This window comes from Mustelus asterias, chromosome 9 (genome assembly GCF_964213995.1).
Source record: "Mustelus asterias chromosome 9, sMusAst1.hap1.1, whole genome shotgun sequence".
NCBI lineage: Eukaryota > Metazoa > Chordata > Chondrichthyes > Carcharhiniformes > Triakidae > Mustelus > Mustelus asterias.
Window position 1 is genome coordinate 13437928 of NC_135809.1, and position 23116 is coordinate 13461043.

A 23116-nucleotide genomic window follows, 5' to 3' on the forward strand; every position below is an offset into this window, starting at 1 on the left:
TGCCAATTTAAAAGTTAGCGGTCAGCCCCCCTGCTTTTGATCAGGCAATTATTTTACAACCATTAATTGGCTTGGGCAGGACTTCCCTGGGGGAAGGAAATCCCAATCAAATGGCTTGCAGATTTCTCGTCCCAGCAACGCCACCAGGAGTGGTGGCCGCTGCTGGGATTACAGGCAGTTATCAACAGAGAGGAGCCCTGGAGTCCCCACATGGTGCTAAATCTGGGGTTTCACCGGGGCCAAGCCGACAAGCAGTGTGTAGGTCAGGGTCTGCAGGACAAGCCAAGAAATAAGCAGGGGGGATGTTACCTTGGCAGGGTCTCCAATTGACACAGGGTGTCATAATAGGAGGCAAATCATCCTCCCTCCTTCAACCAGATGATGGCCCCGCAATGGAGCCCAGGCACCAGCTGCCACTGGTAAACCGGACCTCAAATAGCCATTCTTTAGCACCTAAGGGCCGCAATTGTCCCACGGGTGAGTGGATCTGTTGACGCCACCCAGTAAAGTGCCAGCAGTGGCAGGGAAATGATAGGCATGATGCCAATTTTATTACCCCCATTCCCCCCCGAGGGAGGGGCATAATAGTCTACCTTTAGTACCTTCCAACTGGTCACTAAAAGCACTGCACTGATGGTAAAGCAATTTCAGAATATCTCTCTGCTATCATCATGCTCCAGCACAATGTCATCATCCTTTTATTGCACTAGATATTTAATGCATTATACCTTGATAATGTCATGACAAAGAACAAAGAAAGAACAAAGAAAGAACAAAGAAAAGTACAGCACAGGAACAGGCCCTTCGGCCCTCCTTGCCTGTGCTGATCATGATGCCCTAACTAAATTTAAAAAAACCTTCTGCCCTTACTCGGTCCGTATCCCTCTATTTCCTCGCTATTCATGTACCCATCCAGATGACTCTTAAATGGCAGCATGTTCCAGGCACCCACCACTTCACCCGCATATCTCCCGTAAATTTTCAACCTCTCACCTTAAACCTGTGCCCCTTGTAATTGACACTTCCACCCTGGGAAAAAGCCTCTGACTATGCCTATCGATGCCTCTCATAATTTTGTGCACCTCTATCGGGTCTCCCCTCAGTCTTCGTCTTTCCAGTGAAAACAATCCTAGTTTATTCAACCTCTCCTCATAGTCAACACCCTCGAGACCAGGCAACATCCTGGTGAACCTTCTTTGCATTCTCTCCAAAGCTTCCATGCCCTTCTGGTAGTGTGCTGACCAGAATTGCACGCAATACTCCAAATGCGGCCGAACCAAGGTTTTATATAGCTGTAATATGATTTCCCAAATCTTGTACTCAATGCCTCGACCGATGAAGGCAAGCATGCATGACGCATGTGGGTAGTATTTTCACAATGCCTAACGTGGCCCAGCCAATCTGTACATGGGTAATACGTTTCTCCCATTGGTGCAGAATGAGATGGGTAATGTGAGTGCAGTATAATGTTAGGAGATTGGCATTCCCAGACAGTTTCTTCAAGGTTTGCCTTACTAGCTCTCAAATGGGATCACCATGCCATGCCCTGCTTGCCTGTGATCTTTAATGAGACTGTGGAATTATTGGAAAGTACTCACGGCCAATATTCTTCCATCACTTTGCTAAAAAGTAAATAAATGAACTGATTATTCGCTTCATTGCTGTTTCTATTCGTCTCATTACTGTGGGAGTTAAGTCACGTTCAATCCTTTATTGTTGCTCTAATGGTACTGGCAGCCACGCCACAAATGTGAACCATACTGTGAGCAATCTGGATATTGTATGTGCCGAACAAACTAGTGAGTGCAATTCGTCATATGTGAGGCGTTTGAGGAATGTTCTGAGAGGTTTGATAAACGGAGTGCGATGACACAATAATCTGCAGTGTGATTATGCTGCTGCCTCACAGCTTTTTGGCTGGTGTTACAAATTTAGAGATTTTAACTGAGCTTCACTGAATACTAACCGCATCAAATACAGGAACTGTAAGTCCCTCTAAGCTGGAACAATTTCAACATCTGGGACATTATAGAACTTTGCCATTGACAATGAGGGTGGCGAGGGTGCAGAGTTTAGAACATAGCATTGACTGAGAGCTGCCAAGTCTTTTAGCATTGGCCTTAGTAAAGGCTTTCTTACAATAGGTCTTGTTGTCAAATAATGCAATGGCCTAGAAATCTGATTTGATTGATTTATTATTGTCACACGCGTGCTATCATAGAATCCCTACAGTGTAGAAGGAGGTCATTCGGCCCATCGAGCCTGCACCAACCACAATCCCACCCAGGCCCTATTCCCACAACCCCTCATATTTACCCTGCTAATCCCCCTGACACTGGGGTTAATTTAGCATGGCCAATCCACCTAACCCACACATCTTTGGACTGTGGGAGGAAACCAGAGCACCCGGAGGAAACCCACGCGGACACAGGGGAGAATGTGCAAACTCCATACGGACAGTGACCCGAGGCCTGAATTGAACCTGGGTCCCTGGCGCTGTGAGGCAGCGGTGCTAACCACTGTGCCACCTGTGCCTCCCTAATACAAACAATCTCTATACAGACAAAGCATGCCATACATAGGGGAGAGGGAAAGGAGAGGGTGCAGAATATAGTAAAAGGGTTAGAGAACAGTTTTAAAAGCATAGAACAAGAGTAAAAGATAGAGTTAGAGGGTATGCTGGGGACAGCTCACAGGAAGTCGCCATGCTCCAGCACCATCTTACATTCTTGATTCCTGGAAATTTGGTAAAAAGACTCACATTTTTTGGATGCTAAATGCTCTCCTAAACACCGGATACTGCAGACAAAGATACACATTACCTCACCTCTGACCTGAAGCGCACCTCCCACTCAACAATAACAACACTGACTTGATGGGAATGCCAGTCTTCATCGGCCTCTTCCCTCACAATAAGGCAGGGTTCCAATCACTCAGGCCCTTTCTTCCGGTTCAACATTCAACTTTATTGGCAGCTTTCAAGGGTCCCTTTTAAGGATTGTTGGTTGGTTGCTCTACACATGCGGGAACAGGTCAGAACCAACCAATTCCAGAAAGGGGACTGTGTTAAATATTAGACTCCAATTTGCATAGGCAATGGACCTAGCACCTGCTTCAGACAGGCACACTTGATGACCACAGGGTACCATAGCCTATATGGTGTGTGGCATATGCCTGCTGCAAGATGAGACCTTGTATGCCACATTGTGCATGCAGGAAAAAACCTCCTGACCCACAAGAGTAGTTAACATGTGAAACATACTACTACATAGAATAGTTGAGGCGAATAGCACAGATGTAGTAAAGGGCAAACTAGGTGAGTGCATGAGGGAGTAAAGAGCAGATGGATACACTAATTGGGTTAGATAAAGTGAGGTGGAAGGGACAGAAACACCATTGTAATCGTAATGGTCCTAATGACCTGTGCTGTATTTATGACGTAATGTAATGGGGTGAAAACCACACCTGATGTTTCAAGTACTTTAGACTAGATTTGTGCATACAACAATTCCACTGTGTCACAACCTTGTGGATTTATGTACCAGCAAGATTCAGAGACCTTATCAGAGGGGTGGGAAGTTGAGGGATTGTGGTAGGTGGGAGAGGATAAGTTCTAAAAACAACCATTTTTCAGCCTATCAAACTGCCTCCCAGTACAATCCAAGAGATATTTTAATACAATTGTTGAGACACAGGAAGGCAGGAAGACATCAATTGCCATTCCCTGACATTTCGGGTTGCGAATCTTCATTCTGCAATGAAGATCAGCAGAGGCCCATGACAATTGCCTTTGGATGTATGTTTCAATATCTTGAGTAATCTTCATAGAAATCATAGAAACCCTACAGTGCAGAAAGAGGCCATTCGGCCCATCGAGTCTACACCGACCACAATCCCACCCAGGCCCTATCCCCATATCCCTACATATTTTACTCGCTAATCCCTCTAATCTACGCATCCCAGGACACTAAGGGGCAATTTTAGCATGGCCAATCAACCTAACCCGCACATCTTTGGACTGTGGGAGGGAACCGGAGCACGCGGAGGAAACCCACGCAGACACGAGGAGAATGTGCAAACTCCACACAGACAGTGATCCGAGCTGGGAATCGAACCCGGGACCCTGGAGCTGTGAAGCAGCACTGCTAACCACTGTGCTACCGTGCCGCCCCTTGTTAAAGTGAAGATTAAAAAAACCAAGCAAATGCTGGCGATTTGAAATTAAACAGAAAATGCTGGAAATGTACAGCAGATCTGACAGTATAAGATCATAAGACCATAAGATAGAGGAGTAGAATTAGGCCATTCGGCCCATCGAGTCTGCTCCGCCATTCAATCATGGCTGATATGTTTCTCAACCTCATTCTCCTGCCTTTTCCCTGAAACCTTTGATCCCCTTACCAATCAAGAACCTATTTGTATCTGGAATCACGAGCTTTCAGAGCGCTGCTCTTTCATCCACTCACCTGATGAAGGAGTAGCGCTCCGAAAGTTCGTGATTTCAAATAAACCTGTCGGACTTTAACCTGGTGTTGTAAGACTTCTTGCTGTGCCCACCCCAGTCCAAGGGCGACATTTCCACATCATGGCTATTTGTACCTGAAAGAGAAAGCCTGGTTCAGTTTTAAAGTTTGTTTATTTATTAGTCACAAGAATTACATTAACACTACAATGAAGTTACTGTGAAATTCCCTTAGTCACCACACTCCGGCACCCGTTCGGGTCAATGCACCCTAACCAGCATGTCTTTCAGACTGTGGCAGGAAACCGGAGCACCTGGAGGAAACCCACGCAGACACGGGGAGAACGTGCAAACTCCACATAGACAGTAAGATGAGAATCGAACCTGGAACCCTGGCGCTGTGAGGCAGCAGCGCTAACCACTGTGCCACTGTGCCATCCTCACTACCAATGTCAATTTTTTAAAGAGGGAAGTATTCTTATTTACGCATTGTTTTACATATCAGATATGTCTAAAGGAAAGAATATTCTTCACTGATATTATGAGTCTTCTTCAAATCATAGAATCCCTTTAGGCTACACCTCGCAACAAAATGCAAAGCACCTCAAGTGGATTAACAGTTGCAAGATCCAAGATTCATATACAATGTGCGCATTATAATCAGGATGATATAATCATCGCCAATTTCCCTTTCTTTGCTGTCAGTCAGATCTACGAGTGACTACCATTAATCAGTTTGGAAATCTGTAGCTCGACTCACCTACTTGCAAATTATAATAAAGCGCTTTACAACTGTTTATTCTTGATGAATATCTTACAGTATGAAAATACATTCAGAAGAATCCAGCATTATAAGTTAACGTGAAACTGTCCTTGCAATCAATTTGGTGTATTAATTTCTCCATTATATCATAGGTTCAAGCTCCTCTGTCTCCTGTGTGAGGTGTCAAATGCAACTACATAGAGTGAAGGGCTGCGTAACATGTGAACTGCTAATAATATCATAAATCATTTTGATGAAAATGACCTTTGCAATGTAACTTCCAGGAACACTTGTCTCATCTGCATTCCTTTCAGCGCAGCCTCTCACAAACAAATACTAAGGAAGATGATTTCAACTAAGAGTCCATTATCTCTGCTTATCCACTCGGGGCTCCAGAGTACTGGCTTACAGAGAGTGAGGAGTGAGCAGCGTCTCTTCTTGTGTGGCATTCATCTCACACCAGTTCTCTTTTACACAGAGATGACATCCCCTGTGAGAATCCTTACCTCAGCACAGTGACTATCTTCCACCTACCACAGCACGCTTTGTGGGCCTGCTTCTAGCCTTTCTGCTACAAGTGAGGGAGGCTCTAATATATAGAATCATAGAACCGCTACAGTGCAGAAGGAGGCCATTCGACTCATCGAGCCTGCACTGACCACAATCCCACCCAGGCCCTACTCCCGTAACCCCTCATATTTACCCTGCTAATCCCCTTAACATTAAGGTTTATTTATCATGGCCAAATCCGCACATCTTTGGACTGTGGGAGGAAACCGGAGCACCTGGAGGGAACCCACGCAGACACGGGGAGAATGTGCAAACTCCACACAGACAGTGGCACGAGGCCGGGAATTGAACCCGGGTCTCTGGCGCTGTGAGGTAGCAGTGCTAACCACTGTGCCACAGTGCTGCCCTATCATGCCCATCAACTCGAAGGGCTTCTTTCGGGTAGAGAGAACGGAGAGACTAAAACAGCATTTCTTCCCAGTGAACACTTTTGACATTCGGAACTCATCCTAAATAAGGAAAGGCAGCTTGATTGGTGCTAAAGAGATGTCTGCCTGACCACCAAAAATACACAAAATCAGAGACCTTTGAAGGGACGTTTAATAAAAAACAAAACAAAAGAGCAGCATTTATAATGAACTTAAATGAAACTCGGTAAAGCTACAGCCCTGATTTTAATATTTGGTAGAAGTTGAGAGGACAGGAATTTTAACACCCGGACCTTATGTGTAAACTCCATCAGCACTCGGGGAGAGGAATGGTGGGGGAGGGAGCACAGGAAAATAGTAGGTTAAAATAAAATGATTTCAACTGCTGAGGGCTAAAGTTAGGTGGGAGCTTAAGAAGGGCTTGATAGGATATCGTTCTCAAGGAAGAGGGACAGAAGGCTGGAAAGGGAAGGCCAATACTTCTTCCTGAGCCCACCCCACATTCCTTTTGAACCATGAGGCAGCAAAACAAAATGTTTACATCGCTTCACCTTTTGAGTCACTTCCAGCCACAAATCCAGAACCACTTTCCTGTGCAGACCATCGTTTAAGTTACAATTGGACCTTCATGATGTTATTCAAGACTATTTTTGCCCAGGGGGCACCTTGGCACATCGGGCAGTGGCAAGGGGGCAGGGCCTATGTGGGTGGGGCCTAGGAGCGATCGGTGGGGGTGGGTGGTCCCGTTGCCACTCTGCATGGGGAACGGTCTGGGATGGAGGGAGGGCAGCGATTGGGGCAGGCTGGTGGGGGGGTGGGGGGGGGGGTGGTTGGCTGGGGGGCTGCATCCCAGGGGGGGTCTGACCCTGGGGAAGTCAGCGGTGGGGGGGGTCTGCCCCCCCCAGGGTCAGACCCCCCTGGGATGCAGTCCCCCCTCCCCGCCCCCCGGCCAACCACCCCCCCCCACACCACCCACCCACCCCCCCACCAGCCCGCCCCAGTTTTCAAATAGCATTCAATAAAAAATGGCTCAAGTGTTACATAAAATTAGGTCCCGTGAGATTTATATAATTATATAATATTTAATTACATAATTGTATAATATATCGTTGTGTTAGAAGCAGTTCAGAGAAGGTTCATTGACTTATTCCTGGGATGAAGGGGTATTTTCAGGAAGAAAGGTTGAAAAGGCTGAAAGGCATACTTCTCTTTTTTTTTATGATGGGGGAATATATGAGCATGGATTGAGAATTGATTAATGGACAGAGAAGGAATAAACAAGACATGTTCAGGTTGGCAGGCTGAGGGAGGGCGATTTAGCTCAGTTGGCTGGACAGTAGAGTAATGCCAATATAAGATATGGGAGAAGAATTAGGCCATTCAGCCCATCAAGTCTGCTCCCCCATTCAATCATGGCTTATAAGTTTCTGAACCCCATTCTCCTGCCTTTTCTCCATAATCTTTGATCTCCTTACCAATCAAGACATCTATCCCTGTCTTAAATACACTCAGTGACCTGGCCTCCACAGCCTTCTGTGGCAATGAATTTCACAGAGTCATGGGTTCAATTTGCCGTACCAGCTGTGGCTATTCATCAAGGCCCCGCCTTCTCAACCTTGCCCCTCACCTGAAATGTGGTGATCCTCAGGTTAAATCACCACCTTTCAGCTCTCCCCCTCAAAGGTGAGAGTAGCCTATGGCCATCTGGGACTATGATGACGTTACCTTTGTAACAAAATACTATATGGGATGGGTGATCTCTGAACAGCTTGACAGGATTGATGTTGAGACAATGTTTTCTTTGGGGAGTAAGATCTCAGATTAAGGGTTACAATCAGGTGGGAAGAATTACTCCCCACTTTTCCCCCTCCTCGTTTGACCACAACAGGATTTCTCTTTAAAGAATGAGCTTGCCAATCCAGTGAGTGTTTAAATTTTTATGTGCTGTGACTGTGATAGAGGCAGGTTTTCTTGTAAGCTTTTGAAAGGAAACAGAATGTTAGTTATTGTACTTAACACCCAGTCCAAATAAAAATAATAAAAATACTCTGGCTCTCACACCTAAATGTATTCACACACACGCACATATACACACACATGCACAAACAGACACATAACTATGCACACACACATACACACACCAACACACACACACAAACACACACATGCACATACACACACACAACTATGCACACACACATGCACATACACAAACACATACACACACACATAAAGGAGAAGGGGGAAAACAGATTAAATAGTTTGCAAAAGTCCAACAAATCTTGAAGATTGATGACTTGGATGGTTTCAGACTGTGTTCGATGGGTTTTCTGGATTCTGCGTCAAGTCAATTTAAAATGTTGCTGGGTGATATATATATTTGCTTTTGCAGCTGCTAGGTTGATTCAAAAATACTGCCTGTGGCATGTAGATGGTCAAACAACAGGCTGAGTTTGAGCTTGGAGGCTGAATGACGAAAGAGAGAGGTCCATTCACGATCTTAAGACCTCCTTCTGTCCTTTTGCCTGGAGAAAATACATTTCTTTAAACACAGAAGTTAGTTGGCTCATCACATGATCCTCTCTCACCAACTGACCAGTTGCTCAAACATGGTCATAGCAAGCAAGAGAAAGAGATAGAATAAATTAATACTCTTCAGGTTAGGTACATAGGGTCATATGATGTAATTAATGGGAGGAGTTAGGTTTACAGTGGAGAGAAACAGTTTTCTGTGTTCAGTTGCTGGAGAGGGCTATTGAAAGATAGAAGCCCAGAAGCTGCTCTCTCTCTCTGAAAAATCTCTCTGGAACTTTCACGGCTGTTACCACAATTTAAAGCAATCATGCCTGAGCTTGCTAATTGTATTTAAAGTGAGTTTAAGTCTATGGTGAGACTGTTGCTTACTTGGAACTAAAATACTGATAAGTTAGACATTAAGGGCCTGATTTTACCATTTTGAGTCTAAGTGCTGAATCCGGGCGTCAAATAGATCCGCGCCTGGAATCCTCTTTCCAGCGCGCCCATACGCGTTTTGCCAGCTCCGGTCTGATTTGCACTGTGGGCGGGGCTTAGCGCTGGCGGACCGATCGGAGCTCTGAACTGCGCATGCGCAGTTCGAAAAAATCTGACAGAGCGCGCCCGGGCTCGAAAACAAAAGCGGAAAGCGGAGAAAACGGAGAAAGCGGCTCTCTGCCGGTCATCCTCTGGTCAGGGGGGTGGCGGGGGGCGGGGGGGGGGGGGGTGCCCAGATCATCCTCTGGTCGGGGATGGGGGGGGGGGTCCGCTGCCAGTCTGTGGCCGATCCCTCCTCCCCACCGGAGGAACGAATCCCTTCTGCTGGAGTGGTCATGCGGCCATCACTGGTACACTACCAGCCACAGATTACTCTTCCCTGCAGGGGCAGGAGAGCGGGAGAGATGGCTGTGGCTGGTAGTGTACCAGTGATGGTGTATCTCTTTACAGGCCCAGCTTGGTCCTTCTCCAGTGTCTCCTCTTGGACTTGTACTGATCTTGGAGCCGGTTTTCATGCGGATCCACTGTGGAATTGGTCGGTTCTGCTTCATCTTCTGAGCGAGGAATCACTTCATCCTGAAGGTTTTGTGGGACGGCATGGCCGCACGTCCACTCCGGCAGGAGGGATTCATTCCTCCGGTGGGGAGGAGGGATCGCCCGCAGAGTGGCGGCGGACTCCCCCTGCCCCCTCCCTCCCCACCGATCGGCCGCAGACTGGCAGCGGAACCCCCCCGACCAGAGGATGATCTGGGTCCCACCCCGACCTCGTCCCACCCCCCACCCCCCCCCCCCAACCAGAGGATGACCTGGGTCAGAGAGCCGTTACAGGCTCTGACCCCACTCTTTGGAAGCTGCAGCGACGACTTCAGACTTTTATTTACCAGGTCGTTAAAAGCGCGGATCCGGATCGGGCCAGAAGACGGTAAAGTGGGATTTGGTGGTAGAGTTGGGCGCGCGGTTCATTAAGTCGATTTAAATGCATGCAAATGGTTTGGTAAAATCAGGCCCTAAGAGTTGTTTCTTTTCATGTTTAAAGATTGTTCAACGGTTAAGAGTTAAACTGTTTTTCACACAAAGGGTGGTGAGTGTCTGGAACAAGCTGCCAGAGGTAGGGGTACAATTTTGTCTTTTAAAAAGCATTTAGATAGTTACATGGATAAGATGGATATAGAGGGATATGGGCCAAATGCAGGCAATTGGGACTAACTTAGAAGTTTTAAAAAAAAGGGCGGCATGGATAAGTTGGGCTGAAGGGCCTGTTCCCATGCTGTAAACCTCTATGATTCTATGACTCAATGTTTAATTTTGTTAGAGTTATATTTAAACTGTGTTATGAAGAAAGCTTGTTTTGATTTTTTTTTAAATCCCTAATTTGTCAGTGGAATTATTCCTTCGGTGAAGGATCCTTTCCTCCATTTAAACTAATGTAGAAAAATTGTTGGGGTCTGGTCTGATTTCATAATATACCTTGGGGGGTTCCGATGTGGCACCCTAACAGAATGGACAATGGGTCTGAGAGGCCTATTGCGTACGTGTTGAAAATCCTTTCAGAAGCTGAGAAAGGGTATCCGCAAGTAGAAAAAGAAGGGCTCTCTGTTGTGTATGGCGTGAGAAAATTCCATCAATATATCTACAGAAGACATTTTACTGTTGTGAAGGACCACAAATCACTGTTGGGTATATTCATGGAGACGAGGCTATCCTGCAGAGTGCATTGGACAGGATTCAGCACTGAACACTGATCTTATTAGCCTATGGATACATATTTGAATGTCATGATGTGGAGATGCCGGCGTTGGACTGGGGTAAACACAGTAAGAAGTTTAACAACACCAGGTTAAAGTCCAACAGGTTTATTTGGTAGCAAAAGCCACACAAGCTTTCGGAGCTGCAAGCCCCTTCTTCAGGTGAGTGGGAATTCTGTTCACAAACAGAGCTTATAAAGACACAACCTCAATTTACATGAATAATGGTTGGAATGCGAATACTTACAACTAATCAAGTCTTTAAGAAACAAAACAAATGTGAGTGGAGAGAGCATCAAGACAGGCTAAAAAGATGTGTATTGTCTCCAGACAAGACAGCCAGTGAAACTCTGTGGGGGTTACAAATAGTGTGCCATGAACCCAATATCCCGGTTGAGGCCGTCCTCGTGTGTGCGGATAGCCAAGATATTGATAGATATTGAAAGACTGCAGAAACACTGTGATCAGCGCCAGTTACAGCAGAGGTTACCCGCTCCAGCCCCTTTGCGCCCTTGGGAATGGCCGGGTCGGCCATGGATGCCAGTCCACATAGATTATGTCAGACCATTTTTGGACACCATGTTTCCACTATTGGTAAATGCCCACTCCAAATGGATGGCAGTATTTGAGATGAGATCCACAACCGCGCACGTTATAGTCGAGTAGTTTTGCCAGTGCTTCGTATCCCATGGATTATCTGAAATAGTCCCATCACATAACGGAATGGCTTTCAAAGTTTCAGGCCTCTCAGTAGGATAAAGCACATAAGGACTGCATCGTATCACCCCTCATCCAATAGACTGGCTGAGCGGGCACTCCATACTTTCAAGGCCAGCTTAAAGAAAGTCAACTGCATCTTTGGAAACAAAAATAGTTCAGTTCCTTTTAGCTTGCAGGGCCACCCTACATTCCACTGATATATCTTGAGCAGAGCTATTGATGGGTCATCACCTCAGGACCAGGCTAAGCCTGGTATTCCCAAATTTAGCGGGGAGAGTAGAGGCAAGGAACATAACCGAAACAGGAACCATGATATGACTAAAGATGCAAGATCATTGGAAATAGGTGATCCAGTCTATGTGAAAAACTTTGGGAAGTGGCCCAAGCTGGGTTACAAGAATTGGCCAAGACAGGACCGTTGTCTTACGAAGTGAGTGTGCAAGACAGGATTTTGAGGAAACATGTGGACCATTTGCGTGGACGTGAGTCTTCCCGAGAGCCAGTGTTACAGCCTGATTCGTTGTTGCCAGTTGGCAGTGTAGTTCACTGCCCAAGAAGTGAGATGTCCAATCAGCCTGTGACAGGACAGAGTATTGTTCTGACTGAAACAGAGGAGGGTGAAGCATCTGTAGTAAGTGTAACAGTTTCTACAGAAAGCACCCCAATAGAAGATCCCCGTCAGTGGCGTTACAACACTCTATGAAGAAGTGGAAGCCACCAGAGAGACTGAGTTTTGATAGATTGAAAGTGTTCAATGTTGTAAATTATGGGGAACTGTACAATTTAACTTTTATTCTGTGTACAAAGGAACCTAGAGGGGGAGGAATGTGGTGCTTGGCCCCTTTAAGGGGCAATCTTCTGTAAGGGTCGCATGACATGAACAATCAGGAACTGAGTTGGGGCTTCAATCCAACCTGTCTGGGCTTGTCCCAGCAGTTAGATCCGAGGGTCATGTCTGGAAGCATTGAATCTGCATCACCCTGTAAATAGTTATTGTTCATTAATAAACATCTATAATTTATTCTTAACTGGTGCAGCCAAGTGAGCATATTTAAGATAGAGACCAATAGATTTCCGGGAGGCGATGGCTTAGCGGTATTATCGCTGGACTATTAATCCAGAAACTCAGCTATCATTCTGGGGACCCCGGTTCAAATCCCGCCACAGCAGATGGTGGAATTTGAATTCAATTAAAAATATCTGGAATTAAGAATCTACTGATGACCATGAAACCATTGTCCATTGTCGGAAAAACCCATCTGGTTCACTAATGTCCTTTAGGGACAGAAATCTGTCGTCCTTACCTGGTCTGCTCTACATGTGACTCCAGAGCCACTCTCAACTGCCCTCCAAGGACAACTAGGGATGGATAATAAATGCTGGTCAGCCAGCGATGCCCACGTCCCACAAATGAATAACAAAAACAAAAAGAATGTTGGGATAGAGTGGAAAGGTAAAGTTGAGGTAGATGATGAGGTATAATTTAACTAAATGACAGAACAGACCTGAAGGACCCAAATGTCCTACTCCTGCTCCTATTTTTGATGTTCTTATATAATCCCCTGCTACCTAGCTGCTGCCAGGCAGAAAGTCTAAAATTAACTTTTGCGAAAATGTTGGAAGTTTTTTTTCTTTGAGTAATGTTTACAGCTCAACACTCTTATCTCATCCATTGCTTGATTGCATTTGCTTCACTGTTTGCAGCATGGGATAATTTATTTGTGCTGAGGTAGTATATCTTTCAAGAAAGATTCATCTTCCTATTTTTTTCCTGTAACAGTTTCACCCCCCAAAGCAAAACCATTGAAAGGTGCTGGATGATGTTGTGCATGGTGACTGGTTTTGGGTATGATAACTAATGCTGGGTTCAGCGATTGATGTGGGATTATGGTGACTGATTTAGGGTTTCAGAGAGTTTTATTGTATATGATGACTGACGTGGCGTTAACATAACTGATGTTGGGGTAAGGTGAGTGATATTGGGGTGCAGTAACTGATGAGAGGGTATAGTGACAAAGATTGGGGGAAATGAGTGATGTTGGGGTATAGCGAGTGATGTTGGGATCCAGTGAGTGAAGTTGACGTATGGTGAGTGATGTTGGGGTCCAGTGAGTGATGTTGGGTGCAGAGAGTGATACTGCATCCCTAAAGTGCAGAAGGAGGTCATTCAGCCCATCGAGTCCGCACCGACTCTCTGACAGAGTATTTTGCCCAGCCCTCTCCCCCACCCTATTTTCATAATCCCACACACATTTACCATGGCTGATCCATTTAACCTGCACATTTTGGGACACTAAGAGGCAATTTAGCACAACCAATCCACCTAACCTGCATCACTTTGGAGTGTGGGAGGAAACCAGAGCACCTGGAAGAAACCCACACAGATACAGGGAGAACGTGCAAATTCCACATAGATATTCACTGTGTCACCGTGCTGCCCAAAAACATTCCAGTAGTAGGGGACAGTGGTTGATATTGGTGTACCGTGAGTGATGTTAGGGAACAGAGGTTAATGTTAGAATCAGAAAATGCATAGAATTGTTAAGGCATAAACAGAGTATATTCGGCCTATTGTTTTTCTGCTGTTTCTTTATAAGGGCATTTCAGCTGGTCCCACTGTCCCTCCTTTTCCACATAGCCCTGCATTTTTTCTCTTTAAGAATTTCTCCACTTTTCTTTCAGGTTCGAATCCGCCCTTGGGTCACTGTCTGAGTGGAGTTTGCACATTCTTCCAGTATCAGCGTGGGTTTCCTTCAGGTGCTCTGGTTTCCTCCCATGGTCCAAAGATGCGCCGGTTAGATGGATTGGTCATGCTAAATTGCCCCTTAATGTCCCAAGATATGTCGGTTAGGTGGATTAGCCTTGGTAAATGTACGGGTAATGGGGATAGGCTGGGTGGTGGGTGAGGGGAGGGGGGGGGGGGATAGTGGGGCAGGGGGGCATGGTGATTGGGCCTGGGGAAGATGATCTTTTGGAGAGTTGGTGCAGACTCGATAGGCTTCCTTCTGCACTGTAGGCATTCTATGGTTGATATGATCCGTAGGTCTTTGGAACATACAGTCTATAGACCTTGCAAGGCACTGAAATTCATCTACTTCATGACTTATATGTGTGACAGGCAGAACATCTTTTTGGCTTAACGGCAGGATCCTGTTGATCTGATGCCTGACCCTTTTGCAGTTTCACCCCTGCAATCTCTCCCCTCCACTGCAATCTCTCCCCGTAACGCTCCATCTCCTGTGCCATGATCTGTCCTCCAGTTATGATCTTTCTCTCTATTCCCCCGTAATCCCTCCATTCCTCACACTCACCATCCAGGCACTCTACCATGGGCTTTCAAATTGACCTGCCTCTCAATCTGATTGGCTACCATTTGGGAAACTGAGAAGAAAATACAAGTGAGGTTCTCCCATTAAATATCAGGAACCGTGGGCAGAATTTAATGCCCTACCCTGTGCTAGGTTTTGTGGCAGGGAGGGTATTTAATCAGGCAGGTGGGGACAACTCCACCTTCCCATCCCTGCCCCAATTAAGTCCATGGTGGGAAGGCCTAATTAATTAATACGCACTTAAGGAACTTATCGCATGACTGCTGGTATTCACCCAACACCAGGCAGATTGGGGACTCACCATGCAGGGAGCCCACAAAGCAAAACCTGTCATGTCACAGGGATATTTCTCATTTAATGGAACTCTGTGCCTGATTGCGGGACTCAGCATGGCAAGAGGAGAGAGGCCCACTGAAAGACACCCCGCTCCCTTACTGCTGACCCCCCTTCATCCCAATACCCATTGCATCCAGCCATCACTCACCTGTGCCTGGGTCCATTGGCGATACTGGGCCTCAGCTTAGTGCAATATGCACTGTGGCCATTGCCTCCCCAGTGGCGCTGCTGAGCCAATCGGAGGCTGGCGGCTCGGGACTACCACACCTGGGGTACTTGATCCCAGGGGAAGCCTGCTGCTGCCCAATTAAGTGCCTGATTGGCGGTAAATCAGCGTGACTTCCTGAAACGTTGCAAAGTGAAGCTCTTGCTGGCTCTCCATCCAGCAGGCGAGAGCCACACCATCTCCATTAAAAGCCACCCTAAGTGTCAGCAGACAGTTAAGTCAGAGGTCATCACAGCTGACCTGCACTTACGTGGATGGCAATCAGGAACTGAACATCTGACTGATCATAATTAATTTAATTGCAGCATCCTTCCTGTCACAACTCACATCAGAGCCTTGGAATAGGGGGCCATTTTACAGGCAATGAATAGCCTCCTATGTTTCTAATATGGCAAGGCTACGCTTTTGAAAACTAGGCCCATAGATGGTCTAGGGTTGGCCATGCCAAGAAGCTCATTTAAAAAAATATATTTTTGTAAACGTGGAGCCTGAAGCAGCAGAAGTGATCATTTAAAGGTGTGAGCCTCAGCTAACTCCCCGAACACCACCAGTCCTCATTGCCTTCTTCTGAATTGATCACCACCCTGAGCAACTCATGGATCATAGAATCCCTACAGCCGAAAAAGAGGCCATTCAGCCCATCGAACCTGCATTGACAACAATCCCACCCAGATCCTATCACCATAACCCCACATATTTACCCTGCTAATTCCCTTGACACTAAGGGGTAATTTAGCATGGCCAATCCACCTAACCTGCACATCTTTGGACTCTGGGAGGAAACCGGAGCACCGGGAGGAAACCCACGCAGACACGGGGAGAACATGCAGACTCTGCACAGACAGTCACCCGATGCTAGAATTGAACCTGGGTCCCTGGTGCTGCGAGGCAGCAGTGCTAACCGTCCCTTCTTCTCAATTAGCTGAGGGCTACTGGCAGGGTTGCAACAGCCCATCCTATAATTGCCCTCATCAGCAGCATGCAACTCACTGGGTTCATGATGATGAAAACTGAGGCCTAACATCGGGAGCGTCCCAAACAGCAACAACTTGCATGGCTGTGTCTTCACTTCTAGCCTTGCAGCTGGTGTTATAGATGGGCGGCACGGTGGCACAGTGGTCAGCACTACTGCCTCACAGCGCCGGGGACCTGGGTTCGATTCCAGGCTTGGGTCACTGTCAGTGTGGAATTTGCACGTTCTCCCCATGTCTGCGTGGGTTTCCTCCGGGTGCTCCGGTTTCCTCCCACAATCTGAAAGACATGCTGGTTAGGTGCATTGACCTGAAGAGGTGCCGGAGTGTGGCGATTAGGGGAATTTCACAGTAACTTCATTGCAGTGTTAATGTAAGCCTTACTTGTGACGAATAACTAGACTTTAACTTTAATAAATAAATAAACTTCTATAGAAAGTCTAAAGCACTGGAATATAAAGGCTGCTTCACTGATCAATCACTCTCAGTAGGGAGTGATTCTTGCAGGAAGCCCATGTCACACACTCTAGAGACATTCAACTTTTATACAAATAATTCCATATGAATTTTAAGTACAATCACTCTGATATTATGATCCTGAAGAGATCTGGTTCCATTGATATTCAGGCATAGCTTAGACTTTAAATATTAATATTGAAGAGATGTATCCTGAGTGCCATCTAATGTTAATAATGCGAATTGGTTTCACAGAAGACTTCTTCAGCAGCTAAGTAGTCTCAGCGCACTTTTTTATCTTTTCTTTATAATTACAGGTTGTGAGCATGGCTGGTGAGGCCAGTATTTATTGCCCATCCTTTAATGGTGATCTTGTGGTGCAGGGGGTTGTGTCCCTGTCTCTGAGCCAGGAGTTCCGGGTTCGAGACCCACCCCAGGACCTGATGGCCGAGGACGGTGTGTTAATAACGCAACCAAACAGCTTGGGAGCGTCAATCTGCAAATCCTTCCAAACATCTAAATAGTGGGCAGTAAGAACAGGAGACATGGCTGGTGAGCTACGCTTGATATGGAGTAGCGGCCCTTAAGCTATTAGCCTCTGGTGACAGACTGGCGACCTGTTCCATGAATTAATAGCTATGGAATCAGACTAAACTCTGCCTTAGTGTAGCATTAGTCATGGGAAGAGAATTCAAATGGAATTGGAATCACTATTCAATCGGAAACTTGTGCCGGAATTTTACCTCCACACTAATCCCAGAATCGGGGCGGGCGAGGCTCGCAGCACGGAAATTTCCTTTGGCTTCGGGCGGGATTTTACGTGCCTCGCCTGAGCGATGTTATAAAATCGTGGCCTTGCTGTCTTTCATTTGTGCAGGAAGTGTATCCAGCTGCAGCTCCTGGAAGCTCGGGGTTTGGAGCTGGAAAGGCTGGGAACACTGCGGAGCATCAGTGGATAACATGTACAGAGAGGTAGTCGCACCGCAGGCTCAGACTCCACAGGCAGGAAGGGAACGGGTGATCACTAGACAGGGCAAGAGGACCAGGCAGGCAGTGCAGGAATCTCCTGTGGCTATTTGCCTGCAAAGCGGATATACAGCTTTGGATAATGTTGAGGGGAATGGCCTTTTGGGGAAAGCAGCAACAGCTAAATTTGTTGCATCACGATTGGCTCTGCTACACAGGGGAGGAGTAAAAAGTGTGGGAATGCAAGAGTTATAGGGAATTCAATCCAAGGATTCAATGGGAGTAGATGGGTGTTCCTGTGGCTGCAAATGAGACTCCAAGATGGTATGTTACCTCCCTGTTGCTAGGGTCAAGGATGTCTCAAAGTCCCTACATGACATTCTGGAGGAGGAGGGTGAACAACCAATGGTCACGGTACATAGGTACAAATTGGCATTGGTAATAAAAAGGATGAGGTCCTAAAAACAGAATGTAAGAATTAGGAAGTAAGTTGAAAAGTAAGACCTCAAAGGTAGTGACCTCAGGATTACTATCAGTGCCACGTGCTAGTTAGAGTAGAAAGAATAGGATATATCAGATGCTGAAGAGATGGTGCGAGGGAAGGCTTCAGATTCCTGGGACATTGGGACTGGTTCTGCAGAACATGGGACAAGTACAAACTGGATGGGTTACATCTGGGCAGGGCTAGGACTGATATCCTAAGGGGAGTATTTGTTAGAGTGGCTGGGGAGGATTTAAACCAAAAAGGCAGGAGGGGTTGGGGATCTTGGGAAGGCAAACACGGACAAGAACCAAAGACAGAAAGGGGAATAAGAAAAGTGATAGGAAAATAAATCAAGGGACAGATAATACAGCCACAGATAAAAATAATAGGAGCAGGACAATGAATGTTAAAAAGACAAGCCTCAAGGCTTTGTGCTTTAATACGCGGAGCATTCGCAATAAAGTGGATTAATTAATCATGCAAATAGATATAAACAGGTATGATATAGTCGGGATTAGGGAGACATGGTTGCAGGGTGACCAAGGATGAGAACAGATTTTAGGAAGGACAGACAAAAAGCAGAAAGTAGTGGAGTTACATTGCTGGTTAAGGAGGATATTAATGCAATAATGAGGAAGCATATTCGCTTCAACTATCTGGAATCTGTATAGGCAGAGCTGAGAAACACCATGGGGCAGAAACATTAGGGGGGGATTGTATATACACTCTCAACTGAAGTGGTGATGTTGAGAATGGCATTAAAAGGAAATTGGAGATGCCTGTGATAAAGGAACATCTGTAATTATGGGTGATTTTAATCCAGGACATGTGGTTTATTTGGACTTTCAGAAGGTTTTCGATAAGGTTCTACATCAGAGATTCCCATGTAAAATTAAAGCACATGGGACTGGGGAAAGTGTATTGTGATGGATAGAAAACTGGTTGGCAGAGAGGAAAGAAAGACTATGAATAAATGGGTCTTTTTCCAAATGGCAGGCAGTGACTAATGGGGTTCTGCAGAGATCAGTGCTAAGATCTCAGCTACTCACAATGTATATTAATGATTTAGATGAGGGAACTAAATGTAATATCTCCAAATTTTCAGATGACACAAAGCTGGGTGAGAGAGTGAGCAGTGAGGACACAGAGATGCTTTAGTGTGATTTAGACAAGTTGAATGAGTGGGCAAATGCATGACAGTTGCAGTATAATGTGCATAAATGTAATGATATCCACTTTGGTAGCAAAAACAGGAAGGCAGATTGTTATTTGAATAGCTATAGATTGAGAGAGGGGCAGGTACACCAGTCACTGAAAGTAAGCATACAGGTGCAGCAGGTGATGAAGAAGGCAAAAGGATTCAGGTACAGGGATGTCATGCTGCAATTATACAGTGTCTTGGTGAGACCATACCGAGAGTATTGTGTGTAGTTTTGGTCTCCTTATCTGAGGAAGGATATTCTTGCTATGGAAGGAATGCAGCGAAGGTTTTCCAAACTGATTCCTGGGATGGCATATGAGGATAGATTGATCAGTTAGGATTATGTTCACAGAAGTTTAGAAGAATGAGGGGGTATCTCATAGAAACTGATAAAAATCTAACAGAACTAGACAGGGTAGATGCAGGAAGGATCTTCCCGATGGTGGGGGAGTCCAGATCCAGGGGTCACAGTCCAAGGATATGGAATAAACCATTTAGGACTGAGATGAGGAGAACTTTCTTCATCCGGAGAGTGGTGAGCCTGTGGAATTCTCGACCACAGAAAGCAGTTGAGGCCAAAACATTGCACATTTTCAAGAATGAGTTAGATATAACTCTTGGAGCTAAAAGGGACCAAAAGATATGGGTAGAAAGTGGGAACAAGTTACTGAGTTGGATGATGAACCATGATCACAATGAATGGCGGAGCAGGCTCGAAGGTCCAAATGACCTAATTTCTATGTTTCTATGTTGCCTTTGAGAAGGTGAGCCTTCTTCTTGAGCCACTGTCATCCATGTGATGAAGGTGCTCCCACTGCACTGTTTGGGATGTAATTCTATGAATTTGACCCAGCAATGATGAAGGGACAGCAATATGTGTCCAAGTCAGAATGGCATATGGCTTGGAGAGAAACGTGGAGCTAATGGTATTCCCATACACCTATGCTTCTAGGTTTTGAAGTTTATGAGTTTAGGGGATGCTGTTGATGAAGCCTTGGCAAGTTGCTGCACTACATCTTGTGACTGGTACACACTGCAGCCACTGTGCACTACTGATGGAGAGAGTGAATGTTTAAGGTGATGGACGAATTGTGGATCAAACACAAACTTTGTCCTGGATGGTGTTAAGCTTCTTGAATGTAGTTGCAGCTGTACTTTTTAAATTTGATTTGATTAGAATTCGTTGAAATTTAGAAGGCTGAGGGGGGATCTTATAGAGACCTATAAGATAATGAAGGGGCTGAATAGGGTAGAGGTGGAGAGATTCTTTCCACTTAGAAAGGAAACTAGAACTAGAGGGCACAGCCACAAAATAAAGGGGGGTCAGTTTAGGACAGAGTTGAGGAGGAACTTCTTCTCTCAGAGGGTGGTGAATCTCTGGAATTCTCTGCCCACTGAAGTGGTGGAGGCTACCTCGTTGAATATGTTTAAATCACAGATAGATGGATTCCTGATCGGTAAGGGAATTAGGGGTTATAGGGATCAGGCGGGTAAGTGGCACTGATCCACTTCAGATCAGCCATGATCTTATTGAATGGTGGGGCAGGCTCGAGGGGCTACCTGCTCCTATTTCTTATGTTCTTATGTTCTTATGTTGTTTTATTATTGCCACATGTATTAGTACACAGTGAAAAGTGTTGTTTCTTACGCACTATACAGACAAAGCATACCGTTCATAGAGAAGGAAAGGAGAGAGTGCAGAATGTAGTGTTACAGTCATAGCTAAGGGGGCTGATTTTACCAAATCGGCTCTAAGTGCCGGGTGCGGTTGTTAATCAGACCTGCGCCCGGCAGCCACGCTCCAGCGCCCCCATACGCCTTTTTTGGCGTGGGTCCAGTGGGCGGGACCTAGCGCATTTGCATCTGTCGGAGCACCGAACTGCGCAGCACTCAGCGCGCCCGAGCGCGAAAGTCAAAGGCAGCGCTGACAGCACTGCTGACTGTGCTGCCTTTGACTTTCCCTGGAGTGGGGGGTGGAGGGTGGGGGGGGGCGGTGGGATGTGGTGTCTCTTCCCTTGGGGGGGGGGGATGGGGGGGATCTGACGTCTCTTCCTTGAGGGGGGAGGGTGGGGGGGGGGGGGGTGGGATGTGATGTCTCTTCCCTGAGGGGGGGGAGTAGGGGGGGGATCTGACATCTCTTCCCTGAGGGGAGGGGGGTAGGGGGGATGTGACATCTCTTCCTTGAGGGGGGTGGGGGGGTAGGAGGGGATCTGACGTCTCTTCCCTGAGAGGGGGGTGGGGTAGGGGGGGGATGTGACGTCTCTTCCCTGAGGGGGGGTGGGGGGGGGGATGTGACGTCTCCGCCCCCCCCCCCCCCCCCCCAGGGGTAGAGACGTCACATCCCCCCCTACCCCCCCCCCCCCCTCAGGGAAGAGACATCACATGCCCCCCCCCACTCCCCCCCCTCAGGGAAGAGACGTCACATTCCCCCCCTCCTACCCTCCACCCCAGGGAAGAGATGTCACATTCCACCCCCCCCCCTCCCCCCCCCCCCCCCAGTGAACAGACGTCATCCTACCCATCAGGACCCCCGGAGCAAGGCCAGGATCCAGGATCGCAAGATGCTTTCGACGGACACCAGCGATCAAGGTAGGTCGGGGGCCCGGGGGGGTCTGATCCCGGGGAGGGGGGGGGGGGGGGAGTGCGGCCGGCGGGGCCTGCGTCCCAGGGTGGTTTGATTGGGGGGGGGTGTGGGCTGCCGGGGTGGTTCGCGAGGGCGGTCCGCGAAGGGTGGCGGGGGCAATTCGGCGGTTCAGTTGCTGAGTTGAAGCCCTATCGGACTTGAATTCAGCAACACGGTAAATGTGCGGGCGCCAATCGGATCGGAGCCTCCTAAAGTGGGAATCCTTGGGTAAGTTGGGCACGGGCTTCATTATGCCGATTTAAATGCATGCAAATGCATTTAAATCGGCCCGCTGGCCGAATCGGGCACCAGCCGTTGGTAAAGGCGCGATTGGCCTTGGGTCGGGTCTGGACCGCGTTTTAGACCCGACACACAACTTTACCACGATTTCGCACCCGAAAACGGGCGCGAAATTTTGGTAAAATCGGGCCCAAGGTGTAGAGAAAGATCAACTTTCCAAAGGTCCATTCAAAAGTCTGATGGCAGCAGGGAAGAAGCTGTTCTTGAGTCGGTTGCTACATGGCCTCAGAGTTTTGTATCTTTTTCCCAAAGGAAGAAGGTGAGAGTATGTCCGGGGTGCGTGGGGTCCTTAATTATACTGGCTGCTTTTCCGAGGCAGCAGGAAGTATAGATGGAGTCAATGGATTGGAAGCTGCTTTGCGTAATGGACCGGGCTTCATTTACGATGCTTTGTAGTTTCTTGGGGTCTTGGACAGAGCAGGAGCCATGCCATGCTGTGATACAACCAGAAAGAATGCTTTCTATAGTGCATTAGCCAAGCTTAACCAAGCAAGCAAAAAATATTTCATCACCCTCCTAATCTGTTCCTTGTAAGTATGGAGAGGCTTTGGGGAGTAAGGAGGTGTGCCATCTGCCTCAAACTT